Raw genomic sequence first — 15,147 nt, forward strand, 5'->3', positions numbered from 1 at the left:
ACAAATAGAAATTTTTATATTATAGCAATCTCCACAAAGTTGAAAAGAAAAGTAGTGCAGTATATTGTACTTCCAAAGCATAAGTAGTGTAATGGAGAGATGCAAGTTAAGCACTTTAACGAAAGCGACGGAAAAATTTATGTGAATATATTTATTTTTAGGGAAAACACACAAGTGAATAGGGGCCAGCTACGAATGGAGCCAATTCTAGGATACCCTACATAAACTAGGAATGAATCAAAACTAACACTCCAAAAAAGCCTATATAACAAACAAGCATATAATAAAAAGGAAGTGACGCAATTTTGAAAACAAAATTCTAGAGAAATAAAATTTTGACAAAATTTTCTATAGAAAATTTTGACAAAATTTTCTATAGATATAAAATTTTGTCAAAATTTTCTATAGATATAAAATTTTGTCAAAATCTTCTATAGATATAAAATTTTGACAAAATTTTCTGTACATATAAAATTTTGACAAAATTTTCTATACAAATAAAATTTTGACACAATTTTTATAGATATAAAATTTTGACAAAATGTTCTATAGAAATACAATATTGACAAAATTTTCTTTGGAAATAAAATTTTCTATAGAAATAAAATTTTGACAAAATTTTCTATAGAAATTAAATTTGACAAAATTTTCTATAGAAATAACATTTTGACAACATATTTTTATTTGCTTTGGAATAATATTCTCCAAATTTTGGTAGATTATTTATGGCTCAAGTGGCAAGCGTGGTCCGTCCCATTGCCATTGATATTGCATACATTTAGATACTTGTCCGAATTGAATGGATAAAATATATAATTGAATGGATATTTGTTAAAGAAAAAAAAATAAATAAAGACAAAAATAAAATAAAATTAAAAATAGAGAGCAAAATTTTAACAAGATTTTCTATAGAAATAAAATTTTGAAAAAATTTTCTGACGAATAAAATAAAAATATAGAAATAAAATTGTGACAAAATTTTCGATAAAAATAAAATTTTGACAAAATTTTCTATTGAGAACAAAATTTTCTATAGAAATAAAATTTTGAAAAAATTTTCTATAGAAATACAATTTGGCAAAATTTTTTGTAGATATAAAATTTTGAAAAAATTTTCTGAAGAAATAAAATTTTCTATTGAAATACAATTTGGCAAAATTTTCTGAAGAAATAAAATTTTGACAAAATTTTCTATAGAAATAAAATTGTGACAAAATTTTCTATTAAGAACAAAATTTTAACAAAATTTTCTATAGATATAAATTTTCACCAAAATTTTCTATAGAAAAAAAGATTTTCTATAGAAATAAAATTTTGACAAAATTTTCGATAGAAATAAAATTTTCTATAGAAATAAAATTTTGTCAAAATTTTCTGTAGATATAAAATTTTGAAAAAATTTTCTGAAGAAGTAAAATTTTGACAAAATTTTCTATAGAAATAAAATTGTGACAACATTTTCGATAGAAATAAAATTTTGAAACAATTTTCTGAAGAAATAAAATTTTGACAAAATTTTCTATAGAAATAAAATTTTGAAAAAATTTTCTGAAGAAATAAAATTTCTATAGAAATAAAATTTGGCAAAATTTTCTGTAGATATAAAATTTTGAAAAAATTTTCTGAAGAAATAAAATTTTGACAAAATTTTCAATAGAAATAAAATTTTGACAAAATTTTCTATTGAGAAACAAAATTTTAACAAAATTTTCTATAGATATAAATTTTCACCAAAATTTTCTATAGAAAAAAATTTTTAACAAAATTTTTAATAGAGAGCAAAATTTTAACAAGATTTTTAATAGAGAGCAAAATTTTAACAAGATTTTCTATAGAAATAAAATTTTGAAAAATTTTTCTGAAGAAATAAAATTTTCGATAGAAATAAAATTTTGACAAAATTTTCTGTAGATATAAGATTTTGAAAAAAATTTTCTGAAGAAATAAAATTTTGACAAAATTTTCTATAGAAATAAAATTGTGACAAAATTTTCGATAGAAATAAAATTTTGACAAAATTTTCTATTGAGCGAAAAATTTTAACAAAATTTTCTATAGAAATAAAATTTTGACAAAATTGTGTATAGAGAGCAAAATTTTAACAAAACTTTCTATAGAAATTAAATTTTAAAAAAAATTTTAATAGAGAGCAAAATTTTAACAAAATTTTCTATAGAAATAAAATTTTGACAAAATTTTCTATAGAAATTAAATTTTGACAAAAATTTCTATAGAAATTAAATTTTGACAACATATTTTTATTTGGTTTGGAAAAATATTCTCCAAATTTTGGTAGATTATTTATGGCTCAAATGGCAAGCGTGGTCCGTCCCATTGCCATTGACGTTGCATACATTTAGATACTTGCCCGAATTGAATGGATATAATATATAATTGAATGGATATTTGTTAAAGAAAAAAAAAAAATAAAGACGAAAATAAAATAAAATTAAAAATAAAAATAAAATAAAAACATAAAATAAACCTTAAACTAAGTAAACAAATTTATATTAACCTATATAATATAAGCCTATACTATGATTTTCTTCTAATATTTCGCTGCCGAAATGTACGAAAGTCACACTAGTAGATGGAAGATTCGTACTGTTTATGCAGCATGCATAGCACCCCAATATTTTATTTATTTTAATATTTCTTCAAATTATAGCATAATTTCAGGGGCCAAATTGGAGTGTTCTAAGCCAAAATAGGAATGATTTATAAAATATTAAAAAAAGTTCAATTTTCTTTGTGTATAGTTTTCGGAATACATTTGATTCCCTTGAAAGTATACTTTATAAAAAAAAAAAAACATTTGTTAAAGCAAAAGGGAAATAATTTGGACTTTGATGGTAATACTGAAAACTTGAACTTTAAGGTCATACAACAGCCTACTGTAGGGTATATAATATAATGTCATTATGTGCGTCTTCTCATTTTTCTATGCCACTTTGTAATCCACCCATTCTGGTAGAATTTCTCTTCGTCCTTTCCCACACGTATTGTGTACAAGAGTATTTTTTTCTTCAACTTTTCATTTTGGCGAATGCTAATGGTTTTTGCTGGATGCAGTAGTATTTTTTTCTGGCTGCTTGTTCAGGTTAGTTTTACACCCGCAGAATATAAACAAACCAGCCAAAAACACTTAAAATGGGGAGTCAAAAACCTTTTGCAACTTGAGAAAAAAATTAAACACACATACACACATATATAATATAACTGACGCAAGCACATAATGCTGGGAAGAGTGGGGGGTGGGGGTGAACTTACTTACAGAGTTCGAGGATTCGATAAATAGTTATTAGCATTGGAGGATGATAAAATAGCATAGTCTATGGACACTCTACAGTGTCCATCTAGTTTTCTTACATTAGATTTAATATTACAAACAGTAAGGCTTGAAAATTATAGTATAGCTTTAGGTTTGAGTTAGGTGTACAATAAAATGAAAAATTTTCAGCAATAATCCTAAGCATATGCATTAGAGCATTCGAATTTTAATTTTTTTAATTATTGCTTTAAAATATGGCATACTTTTAGGGTTTAATTCTTAAGTTTTTTATTTTAATTATTTATTTCGTTTTCTTTTGAAAATATTAGTGAATTCAAAAATTAAATAAAAATTTTTAATTTTCCAATGTTGTACACAACTTTATAGTCACTATTGTATTCTTTTAATTCGACTCGAATGTTGTGCACAGCAATGGTGTTTCTGATGGCTTCAACATTGCTTTAATATCAGTGAACTACTTAAATGTCAGTATACTTATTTAACCCGATTTTTTGTTAATCATCATCGAGTTGGTGGTTTTTATTGCAGCCTCAACTAACACACTTTGTATATCCTTTAATAGACCAACAGGCACAGGACCTTATCCGGCCAACAAGAGAAATGCCAATGACATTACATAGTAAAGTAATTTTTTGTTGTTTTCAGTTCAGGAATGGAATGAACCCTGCGGAGTTGCTGAAAATTCTATAGTCCTTATTTTTTTTTTTTTTTGGTTAAGACGACTTTAGTTTTATTATTTCGTTTTGCAAAACGGAAGTAGATATACAAACTAAGTTTTCTTGTTTTTATGGAATGTAAAGAGTGTGGAAAAGTGTCTAAAATATTTTGACATTAGCAAAACAAAATGTATGATGCTTTTCGCAAATGCTAGGTAATTAAACATTTTTTTATAGTGTAGAAAAAAAAAACGTATATTTAATTAATAAAATAAAATATTATTAAATAAAATATTTCATAAAAATATTCTATATATTCGTAGTTTTTCAAAATCTCTATTTTTTATTTACGGAATTTGTTCATGGAATTTATGAATTCTCTCTTTGAAAATTTTTTGTGAACACTATTCATAAAGTAAATGAATAGTTGTTTGAGGGAACTTGTTTTGTAGGGTCTGTACATAAGAATCCTAAGAGAGTGTCTTTGACAATTGAAATAAAAGATACAAATAAAATACTTCCTAAAAGTATGTTTCAAAAATTATTTGTCTATTCCTACTAACTGCAGAGATGGGTATTTAATACGTGGTTTTCAGTTTCTATTTCTATACACAGAAGAAATGTTACTATGACTAGACAAAGGAAAAAAACAGAGTCCATATTTAAATTTAGCATTTTTTATTGCAAAAAAAATATTTTTCATTTTAAAAAATTTTCCATATACCAATGTGGTCATGTATTTTTGTCAATTTTTGTTTTGTAATTTTTCTAAATTTATTTCCAAAATTTCCTAGCATTTGTGTTTTTTTTTTTTGCATGTACCTTAACCTTTGACGACTCGCTGGCGCCCCTGTAGGGAAAAAGTTAAATATCCTCTTTAGATCTGTTTTTATATAGTTTTTTTTTTTATCCATGTTTCATTATTTTGCAAAAACCATTGGCCAACATTGCATACGCGTTTGATGAAACCAACCCAACAACCAAGACCATCACCACCACCTACATTCGGTGTCGAAGTGACTGTGTGGTTTTTTTCAAAATTTTTGTTGGCTTACGTTGCCTTTTTGTCCATGGACATTGTTGGTTGCTGGGCTTACGTTGTGTTCAATGGTCGACGACAACGTGGTGGTATTCTTCTCTTGAATCTAGGATATTTCCTATGATTGCTGACTGGTGTTGTTACCGGACTCAGATTGCTGGCTGACAGATTCTGGCTTGTTCTGGGTTCTAAAGTTGCTGCTGCTGGTGTTGGTTGTTTGTTGTTGAAATTTTGTTTAAATAGGATTTCCGCCTTAAACTGCGTGACAAAATGACTTTGAAAGCTAACATTGTACAGGAATAGTAGTTAGTTGTTGCTGGCTGGCTGGCTAACTAACAGGCAGGGGTCATAACTTGGGCAAAATGTGGCAATATACATAGCCTAGGTCTATATGGGTGGGACAGAGTTTGTGTTGGTGTTAGTCTCTGTTGCAGGATTTTTTAGATTAAATTTGTACATGTCTTTTGGAGAAACATAATCAACAACAATAGGCTGATTTAAAGTGTACCTGAATCCTGAATATTTCAAGGGGCGGGGAAGTAAATACACATACCCCCGGGGGGATGACATTTATGTATGGTCTCATTTCAATTTAGTTTTTCCTAAAAGTATGCTTTAAAATTATTTTTTGAACATGTTTACCAATACAAAGTTGTAGCATTTTGTTTTTTTTTTCGTAGAAAAATTATCGTATAAAATGTGAGTATTTTTGTTAATACATATACCTGATGGACTGTAGAAATATTAATAAAATAACAAATTTCTGTAGGTATTCCCTACAAAAATGAAATCACGAAGTGCATACTTTTAGGAGTTTTTTATAAGCGAATTTATCTAATTAATAAAACTTTTAAGATTATTACCTCAAATAATGTCCCGACAAATCCCTATCATCACTGGTGCATGGCATACATTTAGCCCCTTTTTATTTATATTGAAAATAATCACTAAATAATTGCATACTTTTAGGCGTTTTTAATAAACGAATTTTTTGTATAGAAATTATTTCTCAACAACTCCCTATCATCACTGGTGCATGACATACATTTTGCCCCTTTTTATTTATATTGAAAATAATCACTAAAGAATTGCATACTTTTAGGCGTTTTTAATAAATTTTTTAATTAATCACTGGTGCATGGCATATATTTAGGTGCTTTATATTGAAAATAATCACTAAAGAATTGCCTACTTTTAGGAGTTTTCCTTATAAGCGAATTGATCTAATTAAAAGAATAAAATAATGGATTTTTTTAGACTATTACCCCAAATTATTTCCCTTAAACTCCCACCCTACCATCACTAGTACATGACATACATTTAGGCGTTTTTTATTTATTTTCTTTAAAAATTGACATAAATCCTTGCTTTTACTCGAGATCGTAGATGATGGCAATGTTTACTATAAATAATTGCTATGCCGTTTCTGATTTCTATACTCGATTGTTTCGTACAAGCATATGCATATAATTCAATGATAAAAAAATGGGCTTTTTGTTAGAAAATAAAAAAACACCGACAAAATACCAATGAATAGTATAGAAAATTTGTATGTTTGTAAAATTTATGGAGCACCAAAGCATTTTCATAACTGCAGCCATTAATTTTGTTAGCAGATTAAAGGGACTGGGTATGATGCTATGGAGGCAAAATGTGGGTGGCTATTCTCTATCTATTCAGCGAGAATAAAACGCAAGTGAAAACTTTTGTGAATGTGTATTTTTCCAGTTTAACCACATTAAGGACTTTTTGAGTATTAAAAAATGTTTACCAACTAGAATTTGTTTGTAATTAAATGGGAATGAAACTAAATTTATATTATAGAATTAAATTTAAATATAGAAAATATTTGATATTTGAAAATTAAAAAAAAAACTGAAATTATTTTTGGTGGAACTTTAAAACAGAATGTAAACACTGTGCTAAAAAAAAATACACTGCGAAATAATTTATTTTATGAGGCCGGTGGCTTTGGCTTTTTCCAGCGAAGATATAACCACAATCATAAATCCTTACGGTTTCACTTTCTGAAATCTTAATAAAAAATGATAAAAAACTATAGCATAGTTTTGGGCTGAATTGGATAATATTTAAAAAATACTAAGAATTGCCAAACACAATAATTTCTAATTAAAAAGTGCAAAAAGAGCTAAATATGTTCTCAATAAAATTTCTTCTTGAAATATTAGCATACTTTTAGGGGCTACTAATATTACTATTAAACAGGAAAGTTCAGCTATTATTTAAGAAATCGTGTGGGATTGGATTTTACCAAATCTGATGTAACAACAATCATAGATCCCTACGGTATCACTTACTGAAATCTTAATAAACAATGAAAAAACTATAGCTTAATTTTGGGCTGAATTGCATTATATTTAAAAAAATAATAAGAATTACTAAACCCTATACTTTGTAATAAAAAGTGTAAAAACACTAAATATGTTCTCATTAAAATTTCTTATTGAAATATTAGCATGCTTTTAGGGGCTACTAATATTATTACTAAACAGGGAAATTCAGCTATCACCTATGAAATCGACAGATATTCAAGTGAAGTTTTATAAAAGAAGAATTTGGTTTAAGGCAAAAGCTTTTTTCCAGTGTACTTGAAATTTATGACAGGTATGTCATCATGAATATAGTACAGCAAATATGTTTGCATAACTACGAACAATTTCGGAAATATTGTACAAATTTACATAGTTTTCTATGTAAATATTTGCATACTTTCAGGCGGACTTATATGGTCGTAAGTCTTAAGAATGTAAAGTGCGCTTAAAACTTTTATTGAGCAGGGAAATTCAACAAAATAAAACAAACAAAAAACACATTAAAAAAAATATTGAAATTGTGCCACTAATTTTTAGCACGTATGATATTTGGAGGGGGCTAACACTTTACCTAAGGCTTTAGCAAAATCCGAAAAGTATGCTTCTGCGAAATTCCAGCACAAAACAAAAAACTAAAATGGCTGCATTTCTTTGGTATCACAGTAGCCTAGCCTATGAGAGTCTCTCTAAATTTGAGGAGAGGTTCATAATCAAATTATTTTTTTATATCAAATCCAAAAAAATGTTGCATTATTTTAGGATTAAGAACATATACTTTGGGCACTTTGAGAAATTCTAAAATACTGGATTTTCTATCTCAAAAAATTATTCAAAACTTACTGTATATTTAAGGAAAAACGAAATAGTCTATATTTTTCCCCCTTGTATTATTATTACCCCTTTGTCGCATAAATATATGCTTCATTTTCTGACTCAAACTACTTAGAATTTACTGCGAATGCTACATTTACCATACAATTCTCTATATTCATATGAATTTTCTGACTCATGTCATACTTTTTCTCTTAATCGCCTCTATGGAATACATTATTCATTAATTCTATTGAAATTCAACAAAAAAGTTTTCCTTTCATGGCAGAAATCTAGGAATAAAAAAACAGCAACTAAACTTTATCTGCTTGTTACATTTTTATTCCCCCAACTTTAAGTGAAAACCAACTATCCACCTACCTTAGGGTTTTTTTTACATTGGGGTTGAGCATGAGGTATACCATTAATTTATTTGAAAGTTTCATTTTGTTCACATACCTGTAAGGAGAAGACAAAATAAAACAAATTAGTTTTTCTAAAAAAAAAGTTTTTTTCGTTTTTTGTGAAAATTACATATACACACAAAAAAGCTTGAAGTATATTTGGTGGGGAGGAAGGAGGTTTGGTTGGAATTGGTATTTCAATAAAATTCTGAATTTAATTTATTAAAAAGTTGTCATGTATGTTAAATGTATATCATTTGAATTTTTAGACAGATCTACATATATAAGGAAAAGTTTCTTTAGTTTCATTTTTTGATTCTAGGAGAAAATAAAACCTATTGACATTTACAAAATCAAAGAGATTTTTTTTGTTTTTTTCTGAATATTCTTTCATTAGAAAAACAAGAGTCTTTTTAATTTGTAATCAACATTTGAGAGAGATTTAGAGAGATTTAGATTTAGAGAATAAAAATTATAAGGAAAAATCGTTTAATACAGATATGATTTTAATTAAAATGATAAGAAAAATTGCAAACTTTAGATAACGAATATGTTCTGTATTTTTATATGTTACGGTTTTATAGATTAGATTTTGAAAACTTTATTTAAGAAGGCAACGAAACAAATATTTTAGCTCCCAAATGTATGCAATAATTTTTCCAAAATAATTGTAAATCGATTCAAAAGTAAAAAAAAAATATTTTGTTAACAATCTAAAAAGGGCAAGTATATCCGCATGTTAGGATGAACCATAACCATATTTCAGGATTCCTTATATTAAGTCCTAAACTAATCTCAATTGAAATTTAAACATCAAAGAGATTTTTTCATGAATGTGTCTATGACTAGAAAAGAAAGAGTGTTGGTAAGTTATTATTAAGCCTTGAGAGATTTAGAGAAACAAATTGATATGGAAAATAATTTACTACAGATATGATTTGAAATTGAACATTTGTGATTAAGAATTTCTATTATGTATCAACAATTTATTTATTTATTTATAAAAAAAGTAAGTCAGATAATAAAAAAAATACAAAAATAGTTCAACGGCCAAATGTATGCAATAATTTTTCGAAATCAAATGAAAATTTAGTGCATACATTTAGGAGCTGAAATTAGTGGAAGTCCATTTCCAAAAGTTAAGATTTTATTATTAAAAAAATAGAAAAAATTAGGTCCTGAATGTATGCTATACACTTCCTAAAATAAGTGAAAATTTATAGCATACATTTACGAGCTAAAATGTCACATGTAATTTGGGCCAGAAAAAATACAATTTAATTAATAAATTGAAATTAAAGTGCATACATTTAGGAGTTGAGATTTAAATAATATTTCGTTGACAATTAAAAAAGGCAGTTATAAACATATAATCTGGCAAATAATATTTGTATGTTAAGATTTTATATTTAAAATTTTGTACAATAGGTCTACTCTTTATAAAGAAATTAAAGAGAGACCATTTCCAAAAAGACAACATTTTATTATTAAAAAATTCGAAAAATAGAAAAACATTAGCTCGTGAATGTATGCAATACATTTCCTAAAATAACTGAAAATTTATTGCATATATTTTGGAGCTAAAAATATAATGGCATCTAATTTGGGCCAGCAAAAACTACAGTTTAATTAGCCGGCAATTGATTAAACTAGTCCAACTGCCAAATGTATGCAATAATTTTTCCCAAATCAATTGAAAATTTATTGCATATATTTAGGAGCTGAAAAATGTAATAATATTTAAGTGAAAATTAAAAAAGATAGTTATAATATAATCTGGCTAATATTTATATGTTACGATTTTATATTTGAAATTTTGTACAATAGGTTTCCTCCTAATAAAGAAAAATTAATGCAAGACCACTTCCAAAAGGCAATAAAAATTAGAGCAAATAGCTTCTGAATGTATGCAATACATTTCCTAAAAAAAGTGAAAATTTATTGCAAGCTCAAAACATAATAACATATAATTTGGGCCAGAAAAAAATGCATTTTAATTACCCGGCCATTGAATAAAATAGTTCAAGAATTTTTCCAAATGAATTGAAAATATAATGCATACATTTAGTAGCTGAAACTTAAATAATATTTAGTTGACTAATGAAAAAGGCAGTTATAACCGTATAACGTGGTAAATCTTTTATTGAGGTTTACTTCTGATAACGAAATTAATGGAAGTCCATTTCCAAAAGGCAAAATTTTATTCAAATTAATTTTTATTTAAATTAGAAAAAATAGCTCCAAAATGTGAGCAATATATTTCCTAAAATAAGTAAAAAATTATTGCATACATTTAGGAGCTCGAAACTAAAAAAAATACAGTTTAAAAACTGCAATTTAATGAGCCGGCAATTGAAAAAAAAAACATAGTTTAACTACCAAATTTATGTAATAATTTTTCCAAATCAATTGAAAATCTAGTACCCACATTTAGGAGCTGAAACTTAAATAATAATTAGTGCCCAATTAAAAAAGGCATTTATAATCTTATGATCTGGGGAATCTTTATATGTTACCGTTTTAAAAATGAGATTTTGGACCACGTGTTTACAATTTATAAAGAAATAAATGAAAGGCTATTTCCAAAATGCTATATTTTAATATTAAACAAGTATATATAGCACTAAGTTCGGCCGGGCCGAATCTTAAATACCCACCACCATGAACCAAATATTAGGGTTTCCTTTGAAATTTTAGGAGGGCTTGAGGACTTGAGAACACTTCCCGAAGATAAATTTAAAGATTTCACCTATGAGGACTATATCAGTTTCTGGATTCATAAGAACCATTTTTGTTTGAGGTTTAGAGGAATCATTAACATCTCTTGTAAGGGTGCAAGGAAATTATAAAATGACGTCTTGATTTGAAATCTTTAATCTGTTACATTGAATTTCAAGCAACTTTCATGATCAGTGCGCCTTCTACACCCTCAAGAAGTGAAGTCGGTCTATATGTAGGCATTACCACATGGACCGATAAAAACTTAATCCGATACACGTTTTTGTGAGCCTAAAACACCAGAATACTTACAATTTCAGGCAAATCAGATAAAAACTACGGTTTCTAGAAACCCAAGGAGTTAAATCGGGAGATCGTTCTTATGGGGGCTATACTAAAATATGGACCGATACTCACCGTTTTATGACCCGAAAATACCACTAGATTTCCAATTTCAGGCAAATAGTATAAAAACTTCGGAATCTAGAAGCCCAAGAAGTAAAATCGGGAAATCGGTCTATATGGGGGCTATACCAAAATATGGACCGATACTCACCATTTTCAGCACACCTCTTTATGGTCCTAAAATACCACTAGATTTCCAATTTCAGACAAATTGGATAAAAACTACGGTTTCTATAAGCCCAAGACCCCAAATCGGGAGGTCGTTTTATATGGAGACCATACCAAAACATGAACCGATACTCACAATTTTTGGCACACGTATTTGTGGTCCTACAATACCTCTAGATTTCAAATTTCAGGTAAATTGAATAAAAACTACGGTTTCTATAAGCCCAAGAAGTAAAATCGGGAGATCGGTCTATATGGGGGCTATACCAAAATATGGGCAGATACTCATAATTTTTGCCACACGTATTTATGCTCCTACAATACCTCTAGATTTCAAATTTCAGGTAAATTGAATAAAAACTGGGGTTTCTATAAGCCCAAGAATAAAAACGGGATATCGGTCTATATGGGGGCTATACCAAAACATGGACCGATACTCACCATTTTTGGCACACCTCTTTATGGTCATAAAATACCTCTAGATTTCAAATTTCAGGCAAATTGGATAAAAACTACGATTTCTATAAGCCCAAGACCACAAATCGGGAGGTCGGAGGTTTATATGGGGACTATATCAAAACCTGGACCGATATAGCCCATCTTCGAACTTGACCTGCCTGCAGACAAAAGAGGAGTTTGTGCAAAATTTTAGCTCGATTGCTTCATTATTGAAGACTGTAGCGTGATTACAACAGACAGACAGACAGACAGACAGACAGACGGACAGACGGACATCGTTATATCGTCTTAGAATTTCTCCCTGATCAAGAATATATATACTTTATATAGTCGGAAATCGATATTTCGATGTGTTACAAACGGAATGACAAACTTATTATACCCCCGTCACCATTCTATGGTGGTGGGTATAAAAATTAGAAAAAAATTAGCTCTTGAATGTATGCAATAAATTTTGGAAAAATTTATTGCATACATTTAGAAGCTTTAGTATTAAAAAAATTGGAAAAATAGCTCCTGAATGTATGCAATAAATTTTCGAAAATTTATTGCTTTAGTACTAAAATATTTGAAAAAAAGCTCCTGAATGTATATAATAAATTTTCTAAAAATGTATTGCATATATTTAGGAGCTTTAGAATTAAAAAAAAAAACTAGAATAAATAGCTCCTGAATGTATTTAAAAAAAATTACAGCATACATTTATTGCAAACATCTAATTTTGGCCAGACAAAATACATTTTAATTACCCGACAATTAAAAAAAGATAATTTTATATTTTGATAGAACAACGCCTTCATCATACAAATCTTACAAGACTTTCATTCTTCATCATAACTATATTAAGGCCTAAAAGTATATCGCTAGTTTAGAGATCATATCAAGTTAATCAATTGCAATTTTTAGTATAGGATTTTTCTATTTCTTTACTATTTCTGCCCGTCATAGAACCATATACATATACATATAAAAGATAAAATATAAACATAACAATATATAGAAAATAAATCAACTTTAAAGCAATATCACATTTAACTGCATCCATTTAAGCATCGCAAAATAGTATCTTCTATACCAGGAAGCCATGGAAGAAAATCAACAAGCCGATAAAAATATCAACCTTATTGACTAAATAAGTAAACAGGCGCACATACCGACATTGATGACCATGTACTGGTCCAACTATGTTAAGATATGGAGTTATATTGCACAACATTGAAAGCTCGATTGTATTTTGAATGGAAACTCTGAACAAGAAACCAGCAATACAATACATAGATGGTATAGATATAGACTCCATTTGTCGGGTATACCAAGTCATCCAGCCACTGATGTCTTTGGGTATAAGTTAAATCGTCTCCTTTGGCTTCTTCAGTCATCTATTGTAACATTCATAGATGACCATTATGGTGGCCAAATACAGTCAGGATATGCAAGAGCAAAAAAACGTATCTTCTTTTGTATATGGTAAGACTATTCAAGTGGCTTTTAAGATTGTGGGACAATGAGTCTGGGATATCAGAATTATCATATGTTGGATAGTCCCCTTGGGTTAATGTACTCTTTCTGTTGTTTATATATTCAGATATCATATATGCATGGCATACCATTCATAAATTAGTATATTAGGGAGTTTTGTATAATTTTCTGGGGAGAAAAAAAACTTGAGTTGATAAATTACAAGAAGTTTTTCTATTTTTCTAAAAAGCGAGACACAGTATTCAACTAAATTAAAAGGCTTTTTGAAGTTTAGTGGCGAATGTTATTCAATCTAGTTATAATTTAATTTTTTGTTTAATTTCCAATTCAATTGAATATTATTTTCTTCTTAAAAAAACTAAACGAAATATATCAATGAAATAATATAAAATTTATTTCAATTCCTATATGGAAAAAATAACTTCCTCTTTGTCTAAAGAATGCTAGTGTGAGATAACCATTAAAATAATGAAGTTTGATAGTTGAAAATCTGTTCCATGAAGAGAATAATGCATATTTATTATTACCCCAAAGTAAACTTTACAGATGCTTTCGTTACCATATCATCTTCAAGATGTAGACTGGATATTGTATGACGGCCCACAGTTTAAACAGCATCTTCAACATGGTCTTCCATGGCAATGGCTATGTGACCAACTTGACGACCAATATACTGACTTTCTTGACTAGGAAATACAATGTAAGTCTTCATTCTGTTCTTAATGGGAAATTCAATAGCAAAAGGTCAATAAAGATGCGAAGAATAAGAAATAGAAAATGAGATGGAAAGCCCGGAAAATACAAGATGAGGTTGAGGAAACTATACAGTTTTCTTGTGATTATGGTTAAAAGATAAAATATTGTTTGTCTTGGTCTTAAGATGGAAGACTAAAATGGTTTTAGGAGTGAGGTATATTGAAATGTCTAAAGAGATGTAAACGACTTCAATATTGAAGGATGGATGGTCGAAGATAGATGGAAGGCTAAGTCTTTAGCAAAAAACCAAAACGACATAAAACTAAGTAAGGCTTAGAAGTGGCTTGCCGATGTCAGTCAAGTGATTTCTTTTTAGGAGTATAACAAGTCATATGACCGTTAAAGGTATTGGCATACATTTTTGGTTTGCCAGGCATATGGGGATAAGTCTATGAATTTTAGGAATTTTTTAGAAAATACTAATTGGGCTATTTACATAGACTGTTATTTAAATGCTTTAAAAGTCATTACTGATCCGGTTAATTTTTAATAATTTCGTAAATCACTTATTAAATGGACTAGAAGATATTCCTGGCTATATGTATTAAATTCGATTTGATTCTAATTTAAATTTTTAATTTTAAGTTTGTTGTTAATTTTTTTCAATTTTTTTTTTAATTTATTTTTA

At 28.0% G+C, this 15,147-nt stretch overlaps 1 protein-coding gene across 2 annotated transcripts in view; it reads right to left on the reverse strand.

The window, feature by feature from the left end:
- The window catches only part of Ten-m (teneurin transmembrane protein Ten-m), a 394,884-nt gene that overhangs the window by 232,583 nt on the left and 147,154 nt on the right, over window positions 1-15,147 (reverse strand). The gene's annotated exons all lie outside the window — the stretch shown is intronic.

Source organism: Haematobia irritans, chromosome 4 (genome assembly GCF_050003625.1).
Source record: "Haematobia irritans isolate KBUSLIRL chromosome 4, ASM5000362v1, whole genome shotgun sequence".
NCBI classification, from domain to species: Eukaryota; Metazoa; Arthropoda; class Insecta; order Diptera; family Muscidae; genus Haematobia; species Haematobia irritans.